The sequence below is a fragment of the Triturus cristatus genome, chromosome 12 (genome assembly GCF_964204655.1).
Source record: "Triturus cristatus chromosome 12, aTriCri1.1, whole genome shotgun sequence".
Lineage (NCBI taxonomy): Eukaryota > Metazoa > Chordata > Amphibia > Caudata > Salamandridae > Triturus > Triturus cristatus.
In genome coordinates, this window is record NC_140595.1 from 505,935,117 (window position 1) to 505,959,320 (window position 24,204).

The following is a 24,204-nucleotide window of genomic DNA, read 5'->3' on the forward strand; positions in this document are numbered from 1 at the left end:
GTGCTTTCCCAGAGAATTTGCTGAGGTCTAGCAAACTGCTTATGCATGCCACATGCACCTCAGTCGAATTGAAAAATTGATAGTTGGCTTATGTGGAGTCAAAGTGCAACGCCAGCCAGTACGAGACCTTCAAAGAAAGTGAAGGCCAAGCAGAAAGTTTTGTTTATCTTCAGTCAGAAAATTGCTAATACTACTTGATCTGAACAAAGGATTTCATCAGCTCAAAGTGGAAGAAAATTGCAGGTATATTACTATCTTTTCAACTCATCGTGGTTTGTTCAGATACAAAAGATTGAGTTTCAGAGTGTCTTCAGCTGTCGAACTTTTCCGAGATGTCATTCATTGCATTATACAGCATGTCACGCATGCTTTCAATTACAGTGATGATATACTAGTGTTTGGGGCCACACATATTTTTTTTTTAGAACCCTTAAACAAGTGTGCCATCTGCTTGCCGATACAGGTCTCATATTGAATGCTGAAAAGTGTGAGCTTCACTAAACAAAACTGAAATTCTTGGGTCACATTTTCTTAGAGGGGGAAAGACTCCAGATCCAGACAAGGTTCAGGTTTGGTCATCTACTTCCTCTCCTCCTGTGTTTCTTGGTATGGCCAGGTACATCTAAGACTTTGCAACTGTGAGTGCCCCATTGAGAGAGTTAACACAATGGAATGTTTCATTTTAGTGATCAAGGAAGTGTGATCAAAGTTTCAACACGATTAAACATGAAATTGAAAATGCTACTGAAATGGCTTACTTTGATCTGAAATTGCATACAGAGATTGTTGTGGATGCCAGCCCTGTGGGTTTGGGTGTGATTCTTTCCCATCATAGTGGACATGCAAACGCATGAATGTGTATTGTAGCTTATACTAGCTGAATTTTGTCACAGATTGAACGAGCTTACTCTCAAACTGATGAAGGCTGTGTAGGCTTGCAAACAATTTCATGTGTTTCTGTATGAGAAACATTTTATGCTTGTTACTGATCACCAAGTACTGCTCACTATTTTTGGCAATCCAAAGGCCAAGATATCCCCTCGCATTAAGAGGTGGGGGCTGTGACTGAAAGAGTATGACTACACCATTGAACACTGGCCAGGAAAAGATCAAAACCCTGCTGACTACTTTTTTTGAGTGCCCATACAGAATCAGGTGCCCCTTCTAATGTGGCTGCGACCTACAATAAATTTATTGTGAGATCTAGCTTTCCTGCAGCTGTGTCTGTGGTGCCAATAAGTGTTGCTAGCAATGCAGATAGGAATATGCTCATCTTCAAAAACATTATTGTGCATCAATCCTGAAGAACACATGCTCATCCTCTTGATAGTGAAAGTGAATATCGGAAATTCAAGAACGTGCATGATGAACTGTCAGTTACACAAGAAGGGATGATTTTGCGAGGGTTGAGAAGTGTTATTCCTGAAAGTCCATGACAGCAAGTCACTGAAATGGCACATTAGGGATATAATGTAATTGTCATCACTATAAACAACCGCAATGGAGCGCACACCGCTAGCCCCTCCTCCGGGTCGCCCCAAGGGAAGCTAGTACATGAAGTTCCCGAGTGGTTCACCCCAGTGGGTGCAAGTAAGTACTTGTTAGATCTCTAGACCCGATACATGTCCCGGGTTTTAAAATATCGCCCGAGACATGGCTCGGGTTTCGGGATAACTTCCCTCCTCAGTAGAGAAAATAGTTAGGGGTGGAAGAGAGGGCCGCCAAGCAACCGTCATCACATACGAGCCCTCCAGGACTATGTTTGGTTCCCTCATCTTAATAGGCTAGTTTAAAGATAGCTACAGGCTGTTCATTATTTTAACTGTTTATCTCCCAAAACAACACAACATCCTTTGAACATGTAAATCTTCCAAAACATGTCTTGGAGAAAATTGCATTTGACTTCTTTGGACCCCTTTAAAATGGCCTTTTCCTCATGCTAATCATCAAGGAATACTCCCGGTTTCCTGAAGTGAAAGAACTTTCATCAATCACTCACAATCAAGTAGTTGAAAGACAAGAAGGCATATTTACAACCTGGGGTGTTCTGTCCATTCAAAAATCTGACAAGGGCCTGCCATTCAATGGTCGGGAATTCAAAGCCTTTCGTACTCATTTGAATAGCAGGCATCAGAAAAGCACACATCTATGGCCACAGGCTTTTGGTGTTGTTGAATGTTTTATGAGCACTCTTATGAAGGCTGTCCAGCGCACTGTGCTAGAGGGACTTGAGCTCATATCTGTTCTTCATTCTACTCTTTGTGCCTACAGAACTATCCCTTGTTCTACAACTGGCAAAGGCCAGCCACCCTGATGTTCGGGAGAGCCATGGGTACCAAGCTGCACCAGTGGACCACTGAAAGAACAATTGATGCCAATAAAAATCAACTCACTGATTTCTCTCACAGGTCCAGAATGGAGACTTATGCTGACAAGCGCTGATGACCTCGCAACATTACATTTCACAAAGGAGATTGTGTTCTTGTCAGGCATAAGCCTGACTCCATTCGATGCAGATCTATTGCAAGTTGTGACTCATAAGGGACACATGGCAACTGCTCACCATTCTGTAAAGTCCATTATAAGGGATTCCTCACATTTCAGGCACCTGCCTTGGAGTCTGTCAGCTACAGACATCTGGATAGAGACTCTGCTCATCAGGGGGCCAGAAAATCCCCAGGACTGCATCAATGTCTAGATCACCAGTGACTGCTGCGGTTGTTTCTCCTGTTTTTCCTCAGCCTCACACCGTGAGAGCTAGAAGATTAGTACATATATATATAATTTTATTTTTTGTACTTTAACAAAGGGGGAGATGTGCTGTCTTGTGTATGGGGCTCCTTTTGTCTCTAATGCGCTCTGTAGTCTAGTGACGTTAGTGATTGGGTGTGGGGAAAAAAATTAATGATGCATTATGTGTCAGTTACTGGTTACACTCTGAGAAATAAAGATGTGTATTACTGAGCTCCGTGAGGAGCATAATTCATTCATGTACTACTGGGCTTGGAAGGACACTAAACACATGTGAATCCTGAATTTGTCTAAGCTTATCATGGTGAACATCGCATAAGAAGTCTTACATTCCAATGAAATTCAATGTTCTAGATGATAATCAGTTTTTAAGGCAGTATTCACTTATCTTAGCAAGAAGATATTTAATATCCCACTCAAGTAATATAAATAAAAGGCATATAATATATCGAACATGTCAAATGAAAACACTATCAGGAGACTGTGATAAGGATGGCATTTAATGGATACAAGCTCTGTCTGTACGTAGATTAAACATACTTGTATGAAACAAGAGGGTGGGGAGCACACAGAGACAAAAGCAACAACTAGTGCACATAGGTCAAATCAAATGAGTAGCACTAACACGCTCTTCTCCAATTTCAGGATTGGAGCTACCCTATAGTTCACCACAGTAAGGTTAAACAAGCACCACGATTAATTTAGGCTAAGTCTCATCAATAAAAATTGGTTTATTCCTGGGAGCAATAGCTCAAGTGCAATCAGGTGACACATTTTCATGGAATACTACATTTATTTTAGCCTGACTACATCTAAAAAACTAACACTAATACACAGTCTCTATGCATCAGTGCACTTTTATGTGCCCAATCCTATGAACTCTCTGTGTGTATTTTTCCTTCAGAAGGTCCATCACTTTAATGGTAAATACATTTAGAGAGATGTACATAACATAAAATTGGTCCAGCATCTGAAAATCATGGTGATCATTTTCTATAGGCTATGGTTATGTTAATTGAGAAGCCAAGCATAAACTCAGTAGTAGCTTCTGTATACTGTGGATCTCGTTATTAACTACAAAACATAAACTGTTTGATAAGGGTATATCCTTGGGACCTGAGATTACCCTTCATGGTTTAGTTCAGACTCATCTCATATGCTCTTAATGTCATCTATTGGACATAGGTGATATACAAAAAGAGAATGTATAATAATGCTGATGCAACATTTGATTAGATTGAATGAACATTCCAGTGGTTATCTCTTTAGGACATGGGGTTGACAACAACCTTATCTATTTAGGGTAAATTCTGTATGTCTTCCCTAAAGAAGGGTGTTTGCTAATGGAATGTGCTCATTGTATTATAAGTTAGAGCAGAGAACAAGACAAGGTTCTTTACTGTATCTTGCGACATTCACATTGGCAATAGAACCTCTTTCAGTTCACATTTAGATAATTCCAGCAAATTATCATATTTGAAGTTTGAGATTCTTTCATCAAAGTAGTGGCATATGCCACTTGCATATTGTATTTCTGTACATTTCGATGTCTTTTTCTCCAGCTATGCTTACATTAGTTGTGTTGCCCTCATCTGTAGCAGCCTAAAAATTAAATGTTAAATGTAATCTCTTATTCAAGGATGCTAATATACTGCATTACTGCCTACTACCCCTGAAACTTTCAACCTAAGGGGAACTCCTTCCCTTCTGTGAATAAGTTACCAATGCAACTTGTGAGTCACTAACTAATCAAATGTTAGCAAACGAAATTATGGTCACAAACCATTGATGCATAGAGTAGCAAATTGCTATTTGGAAGGAGTACCAACAAAACACCCCTTAAAAATAGGGATTTATAAGGCAATTCTATACCCATTTTAGGAGTTGGTAAAATTTACTAACTTGTAACTTGTAGCTCCATTAGCCTGGACCGGACTATTTGAATCCTACCACCAGGATTCTGGAACGTAGATTTCCATTACAGACGTACCCGTCTTGGAATATCTACGCCCTGCTACTTATGGACGTAGAGAAAGGTTATCCTCCCTTTCCCTTTTGATCCTTGTTAACCCGTTTTGTGCCGGGTCTGAAACGTCACCGCTATTGCTACTTGTTGCACCATGCATACAGCCCTGAAGAGTCACAATTGTATCACATTGTGACGAAACACGTGTCGGCTGGATCGTTTCTATTGGTATTGATCTGGATTGATATTAAATCCTTATCTATGTTACTTCTGATGTCGATTTCCATAATTTCAGCAGAAAGAAATCATTAACTTGGGTTTTTACACTAGAACCACCATATTTATACGTGTGCACAGGACTCTGTTTTATATTTACTGTGTAGATCTTTATCTACACATTCGCAAGGGTTTTTTCCTTTGGGTTTGTTTCCACTTGACCTGTTTTGCACCGTGCATATTCATCCTCATCACAACTTTAAGCGTACTTGCAAGAGCGCCATTTTCTTCCTGTTCTCAATCTAAACCCTTCAACAATAAATAACTTGTTTTAGGATTTGCAAATGCATAAATGTAACATGTTCTCAGGATGCTAAAATGATATGACCTTCTGGCCTCTGGTTCCCAGCAAAACGAAAGGAACAACTTGGATGGCTTCTTGTTTCAGAGTAAATAATGTGCCCTTTTCATGTTGGTTTTATTACCATCTATAGTAGAAAAACGAATGATAAAGAAAATGTCTCTGATGTTTTCCTACCAGAATATTCGGTAGAAGTTAAGATGTACAGATATGTGTTGGGTAGTAATTTGCAAATATCCAATGTGGTGAAACAAAACCCCTATATATCAAGGGAGTGCTGAACAGGCCTTCATGAAATGGAAAGTGAATTAGTCACTGTCAATTAAATCAAGATGAATCATCATTTTGGGAATTCTGTATAGATCAGTCTGAAAGTGAGAAATATATTTTTTCAATTGCACATTGATGACTCTCCATACAGATGACGCCTGCTGGCTAAATATGTAACATTAAACAACAGCAAAGCTTTCCGGATTCGGGACTATTTTAGAAGAAGGGATTGTCACCCAACATTTTCATACCGACTTCTTGAGTTGTTGGAGGATTACATGTTCTTTCCACTAGTGTAAAATAAATAGTTTTACTTATGATTCACAATTTCTATGGATGTAGTTTTATGTATGGACTAGGTGATTGTAGATCCCTTTTTTGGAAGAGTAACTCTCATGCGGTAAACCTGTCACATATGAGGTTTGACTGTCCCTATTTGAATGAGTTGCAGATAAAGTATGGTGAATGATCACTTCAGTCACTGCTACCTAAGTCAGAAATTGATGTGATTTGATAGAGCATGCATCGACAGCTAATCACACTGTTAGTGCTTGAAACTATTGAATTATTTGATGATATTCATCATCACAGTAGGGACTTTTAATCTGAATGATGTTCGAAATGTTTTTCAGTACAGTAGAACTATGTTTGTTTAATGAACAAACAGAGTTAATAGTTAGACAATAAAATGCACTTAGACTTTGGCCCTTTGAGAAGAGTACATGACTGATGTTTACAATAGATTTGAATGGAAGGCTGCAATATCTGTGAATTTTAGGGGAATAATTATGCTACCGGATAATACTTTCAATTCACAGGTCCATTGTCAGTAAACCTAATTTTCAATCTGTTAATCTTCAGTTGTTTGTGAGCTCCATTCTTCCACAGACCTTTCATGCCTTACATTTATTTCCCATTAATCCCTTATTTAAAATTAACATAAACTGATTTTCTAATAAAATATTTCTCACTGAAAACTTGGCAGATAAATAAAACTTGAGACCTACTTCTCCAACACCCCGATTTTCATAAATGGTAGAAGAAACACAGAACACAAGTCTTAAAGTGGATTTCTTGAAAGCACATAAATAGGTACTTTTAAGAAAATGTGATGTTAACTAATGTTTAAAACACATTTTATTAACTATCGTTTATTAACCAGGTTACACCAAGGACAATATGCTTTGTCAGATGTATCAATTCAATGCAGTGTCACAACTTTCGTTTCAACTATTTATGAGTATCCTGCCTCTTCAAATCCTGCTTTATCAATATTCATTAGGGAGGATTCCTTCTCAAAGTAGATTTCATCAGATTTTAATACAGCGATGGAGCCAGTTCCGCTGCCCATCCTGCCAGTTGCTGGCCCATCGAGGAACTAATCCCTCTATTGTTTGGCTGTCTGGGAGGAACTACTAATTACACCCAGCCATGTGACACAGGGACAACCTACGGGCACCAAACAGTAAAAGCAGGAAAATACCAACCTACCTAAAAGTCGAATTTTTTAAATTCTGGCTTAAAATCTTACTTTACCATTAAAGAGGATTTTTAATCACAATTTCTCAGACCCCAAACATGAAGAGATTATCTGTTCTCAATCAAACGTTAGCACATATTAAATGTAATAAGGTAGCTCAGTGTTATCCTACAGGAGAGGCCGGCATCACAGTACTGAAAATCAAATTTAGGAGTTATTTAACAGGACATGTAACACTTAAAGGTATATTTCCAACATTTAAATTACAATGTACCCTGCCCTCTTGGTTAACTAGGACCTACCTTAGGGGTCACTTATATTCAATACAATGGAATTTAATGCTTGGCAAGGGGGTTATATTGCCAAATCGAATTTGGCAATTTGAAACTGGCAATTTTTAAGGAGCTATTGAACTGGGTAGCACAATAGGTGCTGTAGGCCCAATGATTTAGTTTACATGCACTGGGTATATGCTATACCACTTTACAAGGGACTTATAAGTAAATTAAATATGCCAATCAGGTATAGGCCAATGTTACCATGTATTAGGGAGTGAGCACAAGCACATTAGCTCTGCTTAGAAGTGGTAAAGTGCACAGAGTCCTATGGTCAACAAAAACAAGTTCTGAAAAAATAGGAGGAGTGAAGGCAAAAAGTGTGGGTGAAAACCACCCTAAGGCTGACAGGTCTAACAGTAGCATATGCAGACATTTTTTTTTAGCTTTTCCCTTTAAATGCACTATTTCTTTCTATATTGAAAACAATATCCTAGCACTTGGTCTTCTGGGAGAATGTGCAGATGATAACACCTATCAGAATCCTTGAAAAATCCTTTGAGACCAATATTCATAGCAATTTGCACATGTAATTCTACCATACATATGACAAAAGCAGGATTTGTAGGTGACATGTTCAGAAAAGCGGATCTTGTACTCATAAATCTTCTCATTCATTTGCAATATTACTACAAATAGATTGATAATGCTTGTAAGTAAATCCAGCTCAAGAGTGGGGAGTTGACACTCCAGGACAGTGCGTTCATTTTTCATTTGGTAATGTTCACAAATTCACTGTTTGTGGGTTTCTCTACCTCTTCTCCAATCTCTTCCCATTTCATCCGTAGAATGGTTGAAGATTTACTTCTGCCCAAGTCAGGAATAAATCCCATCCGAGGATGAGAAGAGGTATGAAAGACCCAAAACCCCCCCAGCATAGACTTAAGACTTTGTGAAGATGAAAAAAGAAGAAAAACAATATATCCTATTATTCTGATGAAAATATCTATACACAGAAGCAGACAGGATTTCACACATGATTTCCTGAAGTACAACCAGAGATGCATGCCTAGAGCAGCTTTCCTGGTGCATTTCTGGAAAGTTGAGTGATATATTAAAGCAGGAACTTTTGCACAAATTCAAGGGTTGAAATCTGTGGACGCAGTTAAAGAAAAGTTATAGTGAGGGCCGGTTATAACACTTGAAAATGAGAGTAAAAACACCTGAAATTAATTAAAAATGTCAAAGAACAGGTATGGAGGCAACTTGAACAAAAAAACTGATATTGGTTAGTTATTGTCCTCTCTGAGCAGAACAGGAGGTACAGCTTCATTTCGAGCAAGAACCTCCTCTTTTAGAATCATTGGCTCTCAGATTGCCAGCAAGGAAAAGGAAGGGTACTGCTCCACCATCTTCTCCAAGCAACACTTCTGATGTTGATGATCTTAGGAACATAGTGTGGCCCCAAGCGAAGTCCAGGAGACATCAGCAGAGGCAAGGGAAAAGAAAAGTTCCTGAAAGACTTAGACTTATGGAAGGGGATGATGAGAAGAATGACGATGATGAGGCAGTCATTGTAGAAGGTGACACAGAGGAGTCTGACATTGCTATTCAACCTGCTCCGAGGGATGTGGCACAGGTATTTATTATTTATTTATTAAGAAGTTTTATATAGCGTTGGCCAGACCCGAGGGTATTGGAGCGCTTTACAACAGATTTAAAGCAGAAATCACACAAATGGCATAGGTATACATAATTGTTCGGAAGACCCAGTGTGCTGTGCAACATTGAGGTAGGGAAGTCCTGAGATAGCCTCAATGAGTGCACAATGTCTTGGGCTAAACCTCATTCAGGGAGGAGGGAGCAAGGAAAGGGGGAAGAGGTAGGTTTTGAAGAAACATTGTCAAGGGGCTGTAGAGTGCAGGAAGAGGTAGGTTGTGGTGGAACATTATCAAGGGGCTGCAGAGTGCAGGCTTGTGCGTTTCGGCGGCGGTTCTCGGTTCGGGAAGGCACGGTTGAGGTAGAGGTCTTTTAGGAGTCCTTTGAATTTTATAATGGAAGGGATAGTCCTCATATCAGCTGGGATGGAGTTCCAGATTTTGGGCGCGTTTCCAGAGAAGGATCGTGCAGCTGTTTTTTGTTTGAGTGTTTTCATAGGGATGTGTAGCAGGGTGTTGGTGCTCCTGAGGTTTCTTGTCTGGCCGGCTTTCTTGAGTTTGGAGGCCAGGTATTCCGGTTTCCCTGTGTGCAAGCCTTTGTGTGTGAGGCAGGCAGATCTAAAGCTGGCACGCATTTCAACTGGGAGCCATTTTAGTTCTCTGAGTGCGGGTGATAAGTGGTCATATTTATTAAATCCAGTGACCACTGAGCCTTGGGGGACACCTCTGCTGACGGGGTGTAGGTCGGATGTAAAGGTTTGTATTTTTAGTCTTTGGGAGCGGTTGTGTAAGAAGGTGAAGAACCATTGTAGCACCACTTCGTCCGCACCTACTCTGTCTTGGAGAACCTTGATGAGTAGATTGTGATCAGCAGTGTCAAAGGTAGCACTGCTATCTCCCATATTTGCAAGGCCCCAACTGTGACCTGCATCAACTCCTACCTCAGGAGAAGCAGAGAGGCAATCGACGACATGCCCACCTACCTCCAGTTTTTCTTCAGGCATTGGCAGTGGCACAGTAAAAATGACTTCTCCCCAGTTTGGGACTTTTTTACGGTTAGCAAAGAGGGGAGCACATTGCAGTATGCAGCATTTGCAACACAAATGTTCGTTGAGGTAAGCCTGGTACACATTGTGGTACTGGAGGCCAAACAACCCATATGAAAAAATACCACACAATCAAATGGGAGGAGCACCCTAACAATATTGCTGAATGTGGTGGTGATGAGAGCCAGGGATCATCAGCTACAAGTCCAATCACAGTGGTAGGGGATGATGAGAAAGAAGAGGACAACATCTTCACACAAAGCAGCCTTTTCCCCAGCAGTGCCGCAGTAGAATTACCCACCTCAGAAACTTCACAACGGCACAAGACTCAGAGTGAGATAGAGACTCCGCGGCATACAGTGACTTTTCTACCACAACGCACAGTAAGTCTACCACCACCATCGACTTCTCGAAAGACACTTGTATCAGCGGCCCCATAAAAGAAGTAAATCCAGGCTACTAGTATGGGCATGTTTAGGCAGGAGGGGCCCTACGAGCAGAACCACTCAACCGTCATTTTTTTACAATGAGAAGGTAGCAAAAATATAAGTGCTGGACCTCCTCCCTTTTTCTTTTGAGAAAGCAGTGGAATTCTTAGAATTTGTGGCAGCCATTTGCCTAAAATTAAACGCAGCGAATTGGATCTATTTTGCCATAGTTGCGGTTCCAGCACTGCATCACGATGTGCCATAATTGGTTGGACAAGCTTTGCAGAAATGTGTTTTTCACATAATCTACCTGACCACAGAGATGTGAACCAGTTGTCAGGCGACTGATCACATGTGCATCACTGCACACTGGATCTCTTTAGCAGGGGTAAAGCAAAAGATATCTGCAGATCTTGGCTCTTAAGAAAGTTTTAAGAGCGTTTTGTGGCATGAAACAGTGGCCATGCTCGCCATGGAGAAATCACATACAGCTGGAAGCATCGTAGACAAATTTAACAGCAAGATCTATAAATCGCTGTGACCCAGGGTCTCCAAATTAGATTTGTTGCCAAGGACTTTGCCAAGGACAATGGCAGTAACATAGTCAAGGCCAATTCAGGCAGAGGCTATTTCAGCGTCCTGTGTCTGACCCATTGCATCAACCTGGTGGTGCAATACTTTCTCAAAAAAGAAGACATAGTCAGCAACATCCTGACCAAGCGCAGAATAATCTGCACTCATTTCCTCCATTCTTTGAAAGCCCAGAAGCCGTTGCAGATTCTTTAGTGAAATAATAGTGCCGCCTTCAACTTCCAGAGAGGGCAGTCTTGTCTTGCAGCAGCCAACAACACCATCAACCAGACCACCGGTAACAATAGCAACAGAAGGACCAGACCCAACCTCTGCATTGTATTGGTTTCAATCGGCAGGGCTTAAGTTAAGTCCAGTGTAGAGGTGACAGCAAAACAGGTTGAGCATGTGGCAGCACCAATGACCATCCACAGGATGTTTGATGAGTATCTGGCCTTCCAAAAGAGTTCTAGGTGGATCAAAAGAGATGGAAGGATGCGCCACTGGCCAGAGCTCAGCAGGCTGGCAATAAAGTATCTGGCTTGTCCTGTAGCCAGTCTGTCTGCTGAGCATGTGTTCAGTGTAGCTGGTGCGGTTGTTAGAGTGAGAATGACCAGTCTCTCACATCAAAATGTGGCAAGATTGACTATGATCAAAATGAACTAACATATCATAAGACATAATTACACTGTTCCAGAAACAACACAAGACTAGGATGATTGGTCAGAAATTGAATCAAGTGTGTTAGCTGATAAACTTCTGGGTGAATCACCTACATTTGAGGAGGAACTTTACTTGCCAAATTAAGTATGCCAGTGCCCCTGTAGAACATTTGAATTATTTCCCGTTGAACTTCTATCTTTGCAACAGCCGAGGTCGGTAGTAGGAGTTCCTGCAGGGCAGTGACGTGGGGAGGGGCAGGGTGGGGGCTAGTAAACTATGGATTACGGAGGTTTGCAGGTAAGTAAACATATAAATTATTAAAACGAATTTCGTTGCGTGCACTGCATCGCATTTGGGGATGCAGTACACACAACGAAATTCGTTTTATTAATTTATATGTTTACTTACCTGTAAACCTCCGTAATCCATAGTTTACTACCCCCCACCCTGCCCCTCCCCCTCCCCATGTCACCGCCCTGCAGGAACTCCTACTACCGACCGCGGCTGCTTTGCAACATCAAAAAAGTAGCTAGTGGAACATTATTATGTTTGTGTCAGATTTATGCTGCCCCACAATTTTTTTGTGACATATATTTCTGGATTGCAGTTAGACCAGTGTGCAGTGAAGAAGCCTCCACAATTTCTTCATGACATTGGAGAAAAAGCCTCCTCCCGGATTCCTATCCTTTTTGCATCACTTAGTACTAACAGGTCTGCCCCAGAAGATCGTTTATTTCATAGAGTGTCAATACCAAATTTCAATGTGTTGCCTGCATCAAAGGTAAATACCTAATACCTTAATTACCCATGAATGGATTGGAAGAAGTAGCTACAACTATTACAATGGTGATTGAGAGATTGTGTGAGTGGTAATGATGATTGATGTGTCATCATGTGGTGTCTGACAGTGAGGGAGGGTATACTGTTGAACCGTTATGCAGGAACTTTCTTGAGATGATTGATTTGCAATGTTTGGGGCCTGAGTGATGGGCAATCAATTTGTTCTTGGAGGTGGTTTGCCTTTACAAACTTATTTAGGGAAAAGTAATTAACCAATATGGTCCACTCCTATGATCCTTCTGTTTTTTTATCATCTAGGAGGCTGCCCCAGACAATCATTTGTTTATAAGACTGCCAAATTCCAATTTGTTGCTTGCATCAAAGGTGAGATAGTGTACCTACCACCGTGTTTGGATTGGAACAGGTAACCATTGCACCAATGAGTGATCTGAATATTGAGTGATTGTGAGTGCTGATTGATTATTCCTATGGTGGCTGACAGTGAGGAAGGTTGTGTGTTGAACTGTAATGTGGGAACATTCTTTAGATGATTGTTTTTCAATGTTTGGGGCCTGAGTGATGGGCAATCATTTTTTCCCTGAGGGTGATTTGCCCATTCACACTTAGCTAAATTTACTTGCAGGGTCCTCTCCTTTTTTCTGGTTATTCAGAGACCAGAATAGTCACTTTAGTTAACAAACAAAAAACTACGAAAAATACTGCAATTCTGTTTCTCTACTTGTTCTTCAACAGCAGTGCACTGCACGTCTCTCTTGCTCGGGTCATGATAACTGGTCTGGGATGGAATTACTCAGAGTCAGGAGGAGAATGGAAGAACTCAAGGCAGGAGTTGCAGGACTACCTCATCAAAATATAGAAGCAAGAAATTATTGACTTCCATTCCAATGCAAACCAGGAGTCTGAAGCCTAGTACTCAGCTATGCAGAATGGAGACAGGTGCATTTATTTGGGAAATGCTGCTGGGTGTGTATGTGTGTATTCCACTTGTGGTAAAAGTGAAGCTCTGAGCCCCCTCTTGTTTATTTGCTCTGCCTCTGTGTCTTCTGGATGATGATGGACTCATGAAGCTTACCTTCCTTCCTTCTCTATAACTCTAAAATATAGTTTCTGTTTTACAATCTGCAGGCCTTCTAGTATCCTGCACAAATGAAAAGTTAAATCTGAGCTCAACACTCCTGCTTACATACCGGACCAGTCCAGGCAGAGAACTGGGAGGGTGGGTTCACTTCCAACCTAGAAGAAATAATATATAAATATCTGATAACTTAGGTCTGCGGCCAAAGGACTGTGTGCAACGCATTTAATTGTACTCTGTCATACTCATTCCTTTATTTTCTTCCAGAACAGATTGATGGCGAATGATGTGCTTCTCATTGTCCTGATGAAGGTTGTCCTTGTGTAGTGTTTTTCTTTGTCAAACTTTTCCTTGAATCCCCTTTCCCATCTATTAATCAACCCCTAACCCTCTTCCCCGGGCTGTGGGATTTATTGAGGTGTGGCTTAATTTACGCCATCAATGGATCACACACTCAGTGGGGCTGATGTGATGAAAGTAGCACCAACTTACTGCAGGATCCTCTAAGCAAAAGCCTACACTGGCCCCATTTACTTATCCACACATGAAAAGTGATCCATATTTTAGATATAGAATGAGGAACATCAGTTGTCAGCATCATGATCCAGGCCTTGTGTTGTATAACTGTAAATGCTTAACCTAAGCTTCTCCACTCCAGACTTTGAGTCAATTTGTTATGACTATAGGATTTCTTCAGTGACTGCTAGCACCCCATTAGCCAAAAATGACTACTGTTGCTATTTTCTGCTATTTTATCACTATCAAGGATTCTTGTTGTGTCATCATGTAGTACTCCGGTGTCAATTATTTGTAAAGCTTTGATATAACAAACTACCTCAGTCTTTTAATTTCCATGTAGTTGCCTACAATGGATAATCATTCAGATTAATCCTACAGTTGGGACTCACCTGGGTGGAACTGAAAGTGGAACCTTGCTTGTGAACTTGTGATGGCTTTCCTGTTATTGCTTCATATATATTCAGGTAAGACAACTATGTAGTGAAGTGAACTAGTTATCTTAGTGAGTAATTAACTTACTGCTACTATTGTTTATCTAGGTTGTTGTAGACAATATAGGTCATGGCAGCATCCCCCCAGAGGTCAAGATAGTTAGAGGTATAACTCAATAACTAAGCGGTGCACTCTCTCTTACAAGTACATAAACAGGCTGGGTAAAAACTGAAGGCAGCAGTACAAATAAAAGTCAAGTCAAGATACGCTTTATTCGGTTTAAAGATATCAAATCATAAAAGCAGAATACATAGCAAAGAGCGTAAAATAATTAGTATATGTAATCACATTTTAACAGACATATAATAAAATTACATCATTAAAAACTATGTAAAATATATTAAGAGGTAAGCAGCTAACTACAGTTTACGCAAGACAAGAATTAAAATCAGATTTCAGTATAACCTTAACCTGGATAAGAAACCAAAGTAACTTAAACAGAAGATGGACCTTGCATAGATTTCCTTGTTCTTATCACCCCTTTACAATATTTTACAATATGATCATTAAAAATTTCATCATTTAAGAATTGCAGCTTAAGAAAAGCAAGTCGGCATTGTCTCAGACCTTGTAGTTTCAAGCAGGGAAGGATCCATCTTTTCCTAAGTAAAGTAAAAAACTTACAGAAAAATAATGTGTGAATTGTGGACTGTGCAGATGATTCATCACAGGCGCATAAACAAAGAGCATGTGACCAGTCATTTACCTGGGGGAAAGTTACCAAATTATGGAAATTGCCAAGGCGTAAGCGTGTCGGTAACATCCTGTCATAATTTCTATGGGTTGTTAATAAGTAGGGTTGGATTCCTGGCTGGGAAAAGACCAGTTGATTAGCTCTAACTGAGATTTTTATGATATTAGATGACAATCTTATCATCTCCAGGTGGTTAATTCATAGAGCCTTGAGATCCTTCCTAGAGATAAGAGACAGGGTATCGGGATTAGCAAAATATTCTGGGCGATCTAGGTCATGCATAACGTTTTTGACATAGGCGAGCCAGGGAATGCGTCGTGCCCGTTGCAAATTCAGACAATCTTTGATCTCGTCCCGAATGAGGCCGGTGGTAACACCTGTCCAGACCTTATGCCATAATAAAATTGGCTGTATTCTAATAAGGTCAGACAGCCCCAATTCAGTGTGACAAATATACGTAGCAGTGGAGTTTGGAACAGCTAATAGAAATCTCAAAAACCTATTTCCGGCTTACTGAAGGGGTTCTATATTTGCGTATCCCCAAATGCCAGCTCCATATGGAGCAACTGTAATACATTTAGCTTTATATATTAGCAGCAAGTCTTCGATAGGACACTTTCCTAACTTCCTAGAAAAATTAATCAAAGCTCGATGGCTTTGGCAAAAAGCAGTTTTCTACAATTAATGGCTTTTGACCATAGGCCCCTATTATCAAAAACATTTCCCAGGTAGGAAAAATAATTAGTGAATTCGAGTTTTTTTGTAGTAATAAAAATGTTGCAGCACTTCAAACTAGGCTTACTGCATTTCATTACAAAAGTTTTACTAATGTTAACATGGAGATCCAGGCTCGACATATAAGAGGCAAAACTCGTCATGATTTTCTGCAGGCCAATTGGGGTGCGGGCTAGCAAGACCGCGTCATCAGCATATAGCAAAGCACCAATTGTCCTTTTACCTAGTCTAGGTAGGTTTTAGCAATCCCTTGATATAATGACCCCCAGGCTGTTTATGTAAAGGGTAAAAAGGAGGGGTGCTAAAACGCACCCCTGTCTGACACCCTTCCTGACAGGGAAACTAGGGCTGAGTTTGCCAGTTCTGCCATAGCGCACCCTAGCCCGGGTATCTAGGTACAACTGTTTGAGGAAGTTGATTAACAGCGTTTCCACCCCCATGTCCTCTAGGATGCGCCACAACTTCTGGTGGTTGACACAGTCAAACGCCAAACTTACGTTGAAGAAACACATAAAAAGGCTCCCTCTTTTTGCCTGCATATATTATGCATTATAAGGTTAAGGTTCAGACTCTGTTCCACGGTACCGAGACCTTGACGGAATCCGTACTGTAGCTCTGAGAAAACACCAGAATCTTCCACCCACGACTGCAGTCTATTCAGGACTGCACATCCAGCCACTTCCACGAGGGAATCTAACAAGGAAATGGGTCTGTAACAGGCCGGATCATTACGATCGCCTTTCTTGAAAATAGAGGCGAGAATAGATTCCGTCCATGTCGGGGTGAATCCTTGTGTGCAGCAAGCCCTTAGAACCAGGGTTAAAAGTGGGCCCCAAAGCAATGGGCATGATTTAAATAAATCAACAGGAATACTATTGGGTCCCGTGGCTTTTCCCCCTATACTTGTATTAATAGCCAGGCTCACCTCATCCACATCGAAATCAATGCTGATTGGAAGGTGACTTAAGGTGCCTGGTCCAGTATCCTCTCTGGTATTGGGGGATGCGCTGTTACAGTAAAGGCTGGAAAAGTGGGACACCCAAAGATCCTCCCCAATCGCGTTTTCAAAACTTGGGGAACTTTTTGGGGCCAGGAACGGAGCATTTACAGCCTTCCAGAAGCCTTTCGTATCCTTTAAAGTAGAGGCTTGTTTAAGATCCTTCCATAGTTCTGATCTAATAACCTCCTTCCGTGCTTTGAGTGACTTCTTGTATGCCGCCCTCGCTCTTTTTATTTCTTCCTGATCTCTCCTCGACTGGTGTAGGGCAAGTTTCAAAGCTGCATGAGACTTACTACGATGGGAATCAAACCAGCCTTGCGTACCATTGAAGGATCTTTTGGGGTTGATTATTAAGCTATTATGAAGAGCCTTTGAAATTTTACAGAAATAACTGAGAATATTGACGTCTAGTGTGGTCTCATCGAGGCAAACTGAAAAATCTGTTTTGCAATTAGTTAAAAGTGATTTAGTTAAAAAAGAAGTATCCACACCTGCCCATCTAACCGTAAATCCATTAGTTCTATTAATTACAGGGTCCTGTAAAGGACCTATGACCATATGTATTGTTGATAACAATTTGGATGGCAGATCTACGGTAACAGTAATTGTAAAATGGTCACTAAATGTGACAGAATGAGTTTTAAAATTATATATTCTGTAAGTGTATCTATTAGATATTAAAAGAAAATCTATAATTGTGCACAACCCACGACCGTTAAATGTACAGCTAAACGGTATGGGTCGTGAACAGAGGTTGTTGGCGAAGCCCAGATCCATAGTATATTTGACCAGATTTAATGTATCCGCAAAGAGGGAATGAGAGAAATGAGAGGTATCTATATCATCATCAGATGATAGACCACAATGTCCTCCTGCAATCTGAGTGCAAAGACTAATATTAAAGTCCCAGCCCCAGATTACACAGAGGTCTTTGGTTATGGTCCCATAAATAGAATCCAAGTCCTCCTGTAATAGCCTTAAAACTTCCCGGATTTGCAACGCTGGTATATTATCATAAAAGTTTAAAAGCACAGTACAAAGGGATTTGTCAATATGAATTTTTAAAACCTGATAGTAGGTATTGGATTCTACAAGGGTTATCCTAACTATGTTCAGCCTGTGTGAGACAAAAGTATATAGGCCACCCTTGTTCCTCCCATGGCTGGACAAGGTAGCAGGGGTGAAAAATGTTTTAAACCTGTTAATGTGACAGATCTCAGCTGCCCAGGTTTCCGGAAAGCATAAAATCTCAAAGCCATGAATGAAATTAAGCCAATCGGGATCAACCAATTTAGTTGTTAGACCTTGCCACGTTCCAAAAGAGTATATTCGTTAAGCTACCCCGAGCTTCACCACTAGTAATGGACCTGGTGGAACCACATACAGCATTAGAAGCCTTTGAATGTTGGACAATATTAGGTAAGAGATAATGGTGATACGTGTTTTTAGTTGTCAAATGATGTCCCTGCATGTTGGTACACAGAGCGGTATAATCATGAGCCACTTCGCTATCTGAATGTACTTCAATTATTGGCCCCGGGCATTGCAAAGTATAGTTGTCATTTAATACTTCGGGATTGCTATGATCAATACGTGCTGCCTCTGTGGAGTCCCTGGGTGCCAGCACAAGGCTAGAGGATTTGTTTTTAGTGGGCCCTCTAAAATCTGCTTGTATTGTGGTAGTAATGAGTCAATCTATATCTTCCAAAGATGGAAGTATTTTGAATCTATTTTGTAAAGGGAGACTAAATTGTTTGCGGTGGTAGGTATTGTAGGCATGAATAATGAGGGAAGGGGTATGTGGTGCCTAGGGGGGTAACAGTATCCTAGAGGTAGAACACTAATTCCATCTTGTGACACATGGTCACTACCAAGTCTGCACAGGATCTCACGTACTAATCTCGGTGACCTAAAGGTGAGGACAATGCGGTCACCAGGCAGTATTTTGGATCGCGGTCTGGTGAGGTAAGGGGGGTGGCCCAGCCTCTTTCAGTCGATGAGAGGCACAGGACGGGCTCGCCCTTGGTCCAGGTGCGTGTCCTGAGCCGCGGAAGCCCTCTAGCACTTTTAAAGCACCTCCAGGCGTGTGATGATTTTGCTAGCGGTGAAGGCCGCATGGGAGGCTGTGGGAGGCAGTCCTGTCTCCCCTCCTCTCCCCTTCGGTGACAGAGCGGCAAACAGCAAACAGGCAAGAAACAGGCTTCCCGTGCCGCAGGAGCCCACGAGCACTTTTAAAGCGACTCCAGGCGTGTGATGATTACGCTATCGGCGACGGCTGCATGGGAGGCTGGGGGCGGTAGTCCTGTCTCCCCTCCTCTCACCTTAGGTGACAGTGTGGCAAATAGCAAACTGGCAAGAAATGGGCTTTCCAATTTAAAAGTAAAACAAACTACTTCAGGCATACATTTTGATAAAATAAAATTCCCCTTTATTATTTTTAGAAAGAAACCCACCCTCTCTACCCACACAACATGCCCACCCCTCTAGACAAACAAACTGACCCAAGGTCCAATGTCCCAATATACAAAATGGCTACGGAAAGTGAAACCCGGTTACAACTTCCTTCCCACCTTCTCCACCCAGTCACAACAAACAAGTCCTTCCCACCAAAACATAAAAAATGGGCTAGAAGAGGGCCTTCTCGATGTTGGTTCAGGGCTCGTCCAGGCTCTGCTCCATGGTGGTGAGCAGGCTCTCGATGGTGTCCTGCCACTGCAGGATGCGTAGCAGCAATGGCATAGTGTTATCAGTGTGGCAGGGGGTGACAGGCGTTGATGATGTCAGCTGGTGGAAGCGCCAGTGATGGGATGGCCAGGAGGCTGAGGGAGACCGGCTGCACTAGGGCCCTACTGAGAGGCATTTGTTTCCTTTTCCTTTTCCAGGACCACTATCATACTGTATTCTCACTGGATACACTGCAGCCTCTGCCGGCGCAGACAGGCCGCTATCTCCTGCCTGTTTGGTCCTACAGATGGACCAGCAGGGGCAGATATATTGAGAAAAATAAAAAAAGACACATTGTAAATATTGCTCTGTACAAACAATTGTTTTAAATTACTAGGTGGCACAGAAGCAGTACATTGCTGGTCACCTAGGGCCTTAGGAATTTGATGTATGTGATATGATAAGGAGTGTCACAAGGCCAATTTTTTTTACCCACACGTTGCCTGTCTAAAAAGCACTACTTGGCAGAAACGTATTAAGGCAGAATAACACTAGATTTAAAAAAACAGTGATTTGATTTTTTTTCTTTGAGAGGCTTTTCAAGTAACAATAAACAGACATTTTGAGTGGAAAATTAAATTACTTCTCATCAATGAGTACGCAATATGCACCATGGAGTACAAATTATGTGTTGTGCTAAAATAATGGAGCCCTGCTCATTGCAATGGGTATTTTGCTACTGTCTGTAGCTGGGGCAGCTGTAGTTGACAATGATCTATTTTTAATTCCAATGACTCTGCTCTTCTCAAAATGCATTTCTCTTATTAGCCTGAATCCAAAGAGGCTGATGAATAATAAAAAGGATACTCCTTCACACTCCTCATGTATGAAATGCGGATATTATCCTGTCTGCCTTAACTGGACATTGGGGAAAATGATGGATTGCACTACAGGGAAAGGAACAGGCTATGTAGATTTCATTTGGCACGTTTGTCACAGTGTATCCCATAGTGTATCCCATATTGCAGACTTGACATAAAATCATGCACTTGTTCCCTCTTAACTCACTGGCCTAGCCCAGCACTACACAATATTTCTAAGAGATTATTTTGCTGTGCATTAAGCAATGAAACTTGACTTACTGTACTGCAGGCAAGGTTAGAGGGACTAAGCAAGTAGGGTACAATTCTTTTTAATCTAAAATAGAGGGGCCACTACACTGATCATCGAATTATCATCTATTTAGTCACTGTACTAGTTGACGGAGGTCAAAAGGGAAAAATCAGAACAGGAGTAAAATAAATCTGTTATGGGAAACCATGATATTTATTAGTGAATCACTTCACTTCACATGGTTATAAAATCAAATGTGGTACATGCCAAGATTGGATTTTCCAATTTTTTGGTAGGCTGAAACAGAAAAACAAAGGAAAAAATAAAGAAGTAAAGTACCAAGAGGTGACTGAGTGGGCCAAGGGGAACAACAGACCATGTATGTTCGGTTTGCAGCGTATTGAAAACATTGTGAATGCTGCATTAACTGAAGCAGATGCACATTGCACAGCCAACACTGCAGTCAAAAATGTAATTGAACCATACTGTACTTTGGTCATAGGTGGCAAAATGCTATGGGTGGGGAGGGGGGTGATGAATGATGGGTGGGATACATCTGGCTCACGTAACAAAAACAGCAAGTCAAGAGAGTAGAACAATAAATAAAAAATACCCCCACTTTATAGCTTTGATAACCCTACTTAAACAAAGTAATCAAAGCAGGTGAGCAGCATGCTCCTCATGAGAAGAGCTGTCTTCCTTATTGATCCAAACAATCCAAATATTCATTCACCCTTTCATTCTAATTCACCTATAGCCACCACGATTAAGCTTTACTTTCTCTCATCCAGTCTTTCACCAAAATATCTAATCCACTATCCATCCAATCAATATCCACCCTTTCTTCCAATCATCCTTTTGCCCAATACATCACTACAGGTCAGTTAGCACTGCAGTATCTTGTAGCAAAAATATAACTCTGGAAATGTGATTGGTTCACAAAGTTAGGCACGCTAGGGGTGGAATAATGGTTAATGAAAGACAAATGGTGATTGTTGACAAATGCAATGGGAGTGGACCTCAAATTCTTTTTTCCAGCCATGCTGCACACTCATGGAAAACTGCTGGTGTACTGTATAAGTGAATGAAGCAGCACACAACATTGGGGAAGGGCCCATGATGACCATGGTCCCTCTCTGGTGAGATCAACTGTTATGAGTATGAGCAGGGAAGTGAAAGCCTTCTCAACAAACATACATGGTGAATATTATTTATAATACTAGATTGCTTAGGCCTACAATCTTCATGGTAAACAGTAGAGTACCTCAGTGTTTTATGCTTAGTCTTACTCTTACAGTACCACAAGTGTCATGTTATGTGGACACTGTGGATGATGACTTACCAGCCACTCCCCCTTGGCCCACGTCATTGCCTTCTCCAACCTGTCGCTCTCATTCTGTTCTCTTGTTAATGACATTTTCGAAAGATGCAGAGCTGGAAACAAGACAGGGTCAGGCGGAAGGCGTTACTAGCATTGAAAACAGACTAAAGGCCCAGACCAAAGAAAAAGGGGTGGAACCGCACGACCAAGGAGAATGCCAGTGAGAGTTCTTGGGAAGGAGAGATGAAGACTCCGACGACACCAGCTTTGGGGAAACAAAGTCAACCTTGAGTAAAAACCAGAAGCTGAAGTGGTCACCACCCTTGAAGAAGTCCAGAAGTGAGAAAAACATATGTCACACAGAGAGGGCCACTAGATAGATGCACTACACAGCCATGCTCCAGGAGGAGGTTGGCTTACACAGGTCCATAAGCATATTACAGAATAATTTGGGGGTCGAGAGGGGGTTTAGGAACTAACTCACAACCATCTGCAGTTTAAGTTCACCAGGAATAATATTTTATTTTCCTTTGTTTTGTTTTGGTTATACAGTTGTCATTGTTTCTTAAGACCTAACTAAGAGGTGTTTGTTTCTTTTCTTTGTGCTGAAGGCTCGTATCTCGAACTCATGATGGTGACGTTAACTCTCTTACCAATTACAGTATAGGTGAAGTTGAACATATCTGGTGAAGGTTCCTCCCTCCCCCTCTCCTTAACACCCCCCCTTTTATACTAACATAAGACTCATTGCCACCGCAAGCCCAACACTTACCTGTGTCTCTTCTCTTCAAGGGAACCGGTGGTCCAGGCAACCGGGAAACATCTAAAGGAAAGAAGTAAGAAAAGAACATAAGAAAAGAACATTTCGGAATCTGTGGAACTACTTTTTTTTCTCCTCCCCAGCACAGTCACCTTATATTCTGTGAATAAAGACCCTTGAATTATACCCCTAAAATGGTTTCGCTCATTTGTCTCATGACAAATGGTGGAGGATGCAGGCAATCCAGTGATTCGGCAACTGACCCAAGGACAAAGAAACTGAGAATGGGCAAAGGAGCAACATGTTTCGTCGACCAAAGCGGACCATGAAGCACTTTGTGAAGCCATACAAAAAGAAGCAGAAAAGATGACTAAACTAGAGGAAAATTGCACACACAAATCAGCTACACAACCCTTTGACAGAGCAGCCGTCACTTTTGGTCCTACAATTTCTTTACAGAAACTTCTCCCGAAGGAGGACGTTGGCTTATTTCTCTTAAATTTTGAGAGGGCCGCACGAGCCAGTCATTGGCCTTTGGATAGATGGCCATTCTACCTGGCATGTCTCCAAATAGGATAATGCCAGGTGGCTTAACAAGCTAGTAATCCCAAGGGTATAATCCTTGATAGGCTTGGACTAGATGAAGTGGCCTATCGAATACGATTCCTCAAAGAAAGGGGACTACCTGGTGACATCCTAAAAACCCTGTATTTCAAGATACGAAGTGCAGCTGAAAAATGGTTACGACCCCAGGAAGCCACCTGAGAGGAAATCATGAACAAAATATGCTTAGAACAGTATTTGGAGGCTATCCCTTTACTGACCCAAAAAGTGTCTTCCCCAACATGCAGGTCTTACCACCAATCTCGCAGTAGAGATGGCAACCTCTTATATGAGTGTTCAACCATGGGTATATCAAGAAATAACGGTCAAAGTACTTAAGCCTATGTCTGTTAGTAAGCAAGCCTTATATTTAGAGAAGAGGGGCTATGGTATTATCCCTGAGACCACAAGATAGCCTGAGCAAGAGAGAAGTCCCTATCCCAAATGGTCCTCAATGTTTCAAGTTCGGGGAGTAGGGACACATTGCATGTTTTTGTCAAATAAGAAAGGCACCGAAGAACCCATGGAGGTCAACTATGCTCCAAGCGTCATTTATCTCACCCAGGAACTCGGCCCTTGCTTCTATGTAAGTGTACAACTCAATCAAAAATTGGTTACTACCTTGCTAGAATCCGGTTGTAGACAGTCTCTTCTGCAAGGAGATCTTATTCAGCCCTCACAGATAGTCTCAGAGATATGTGTAGGCATCTGTTATGTACATGGTGATGCAAAAATATATCTTG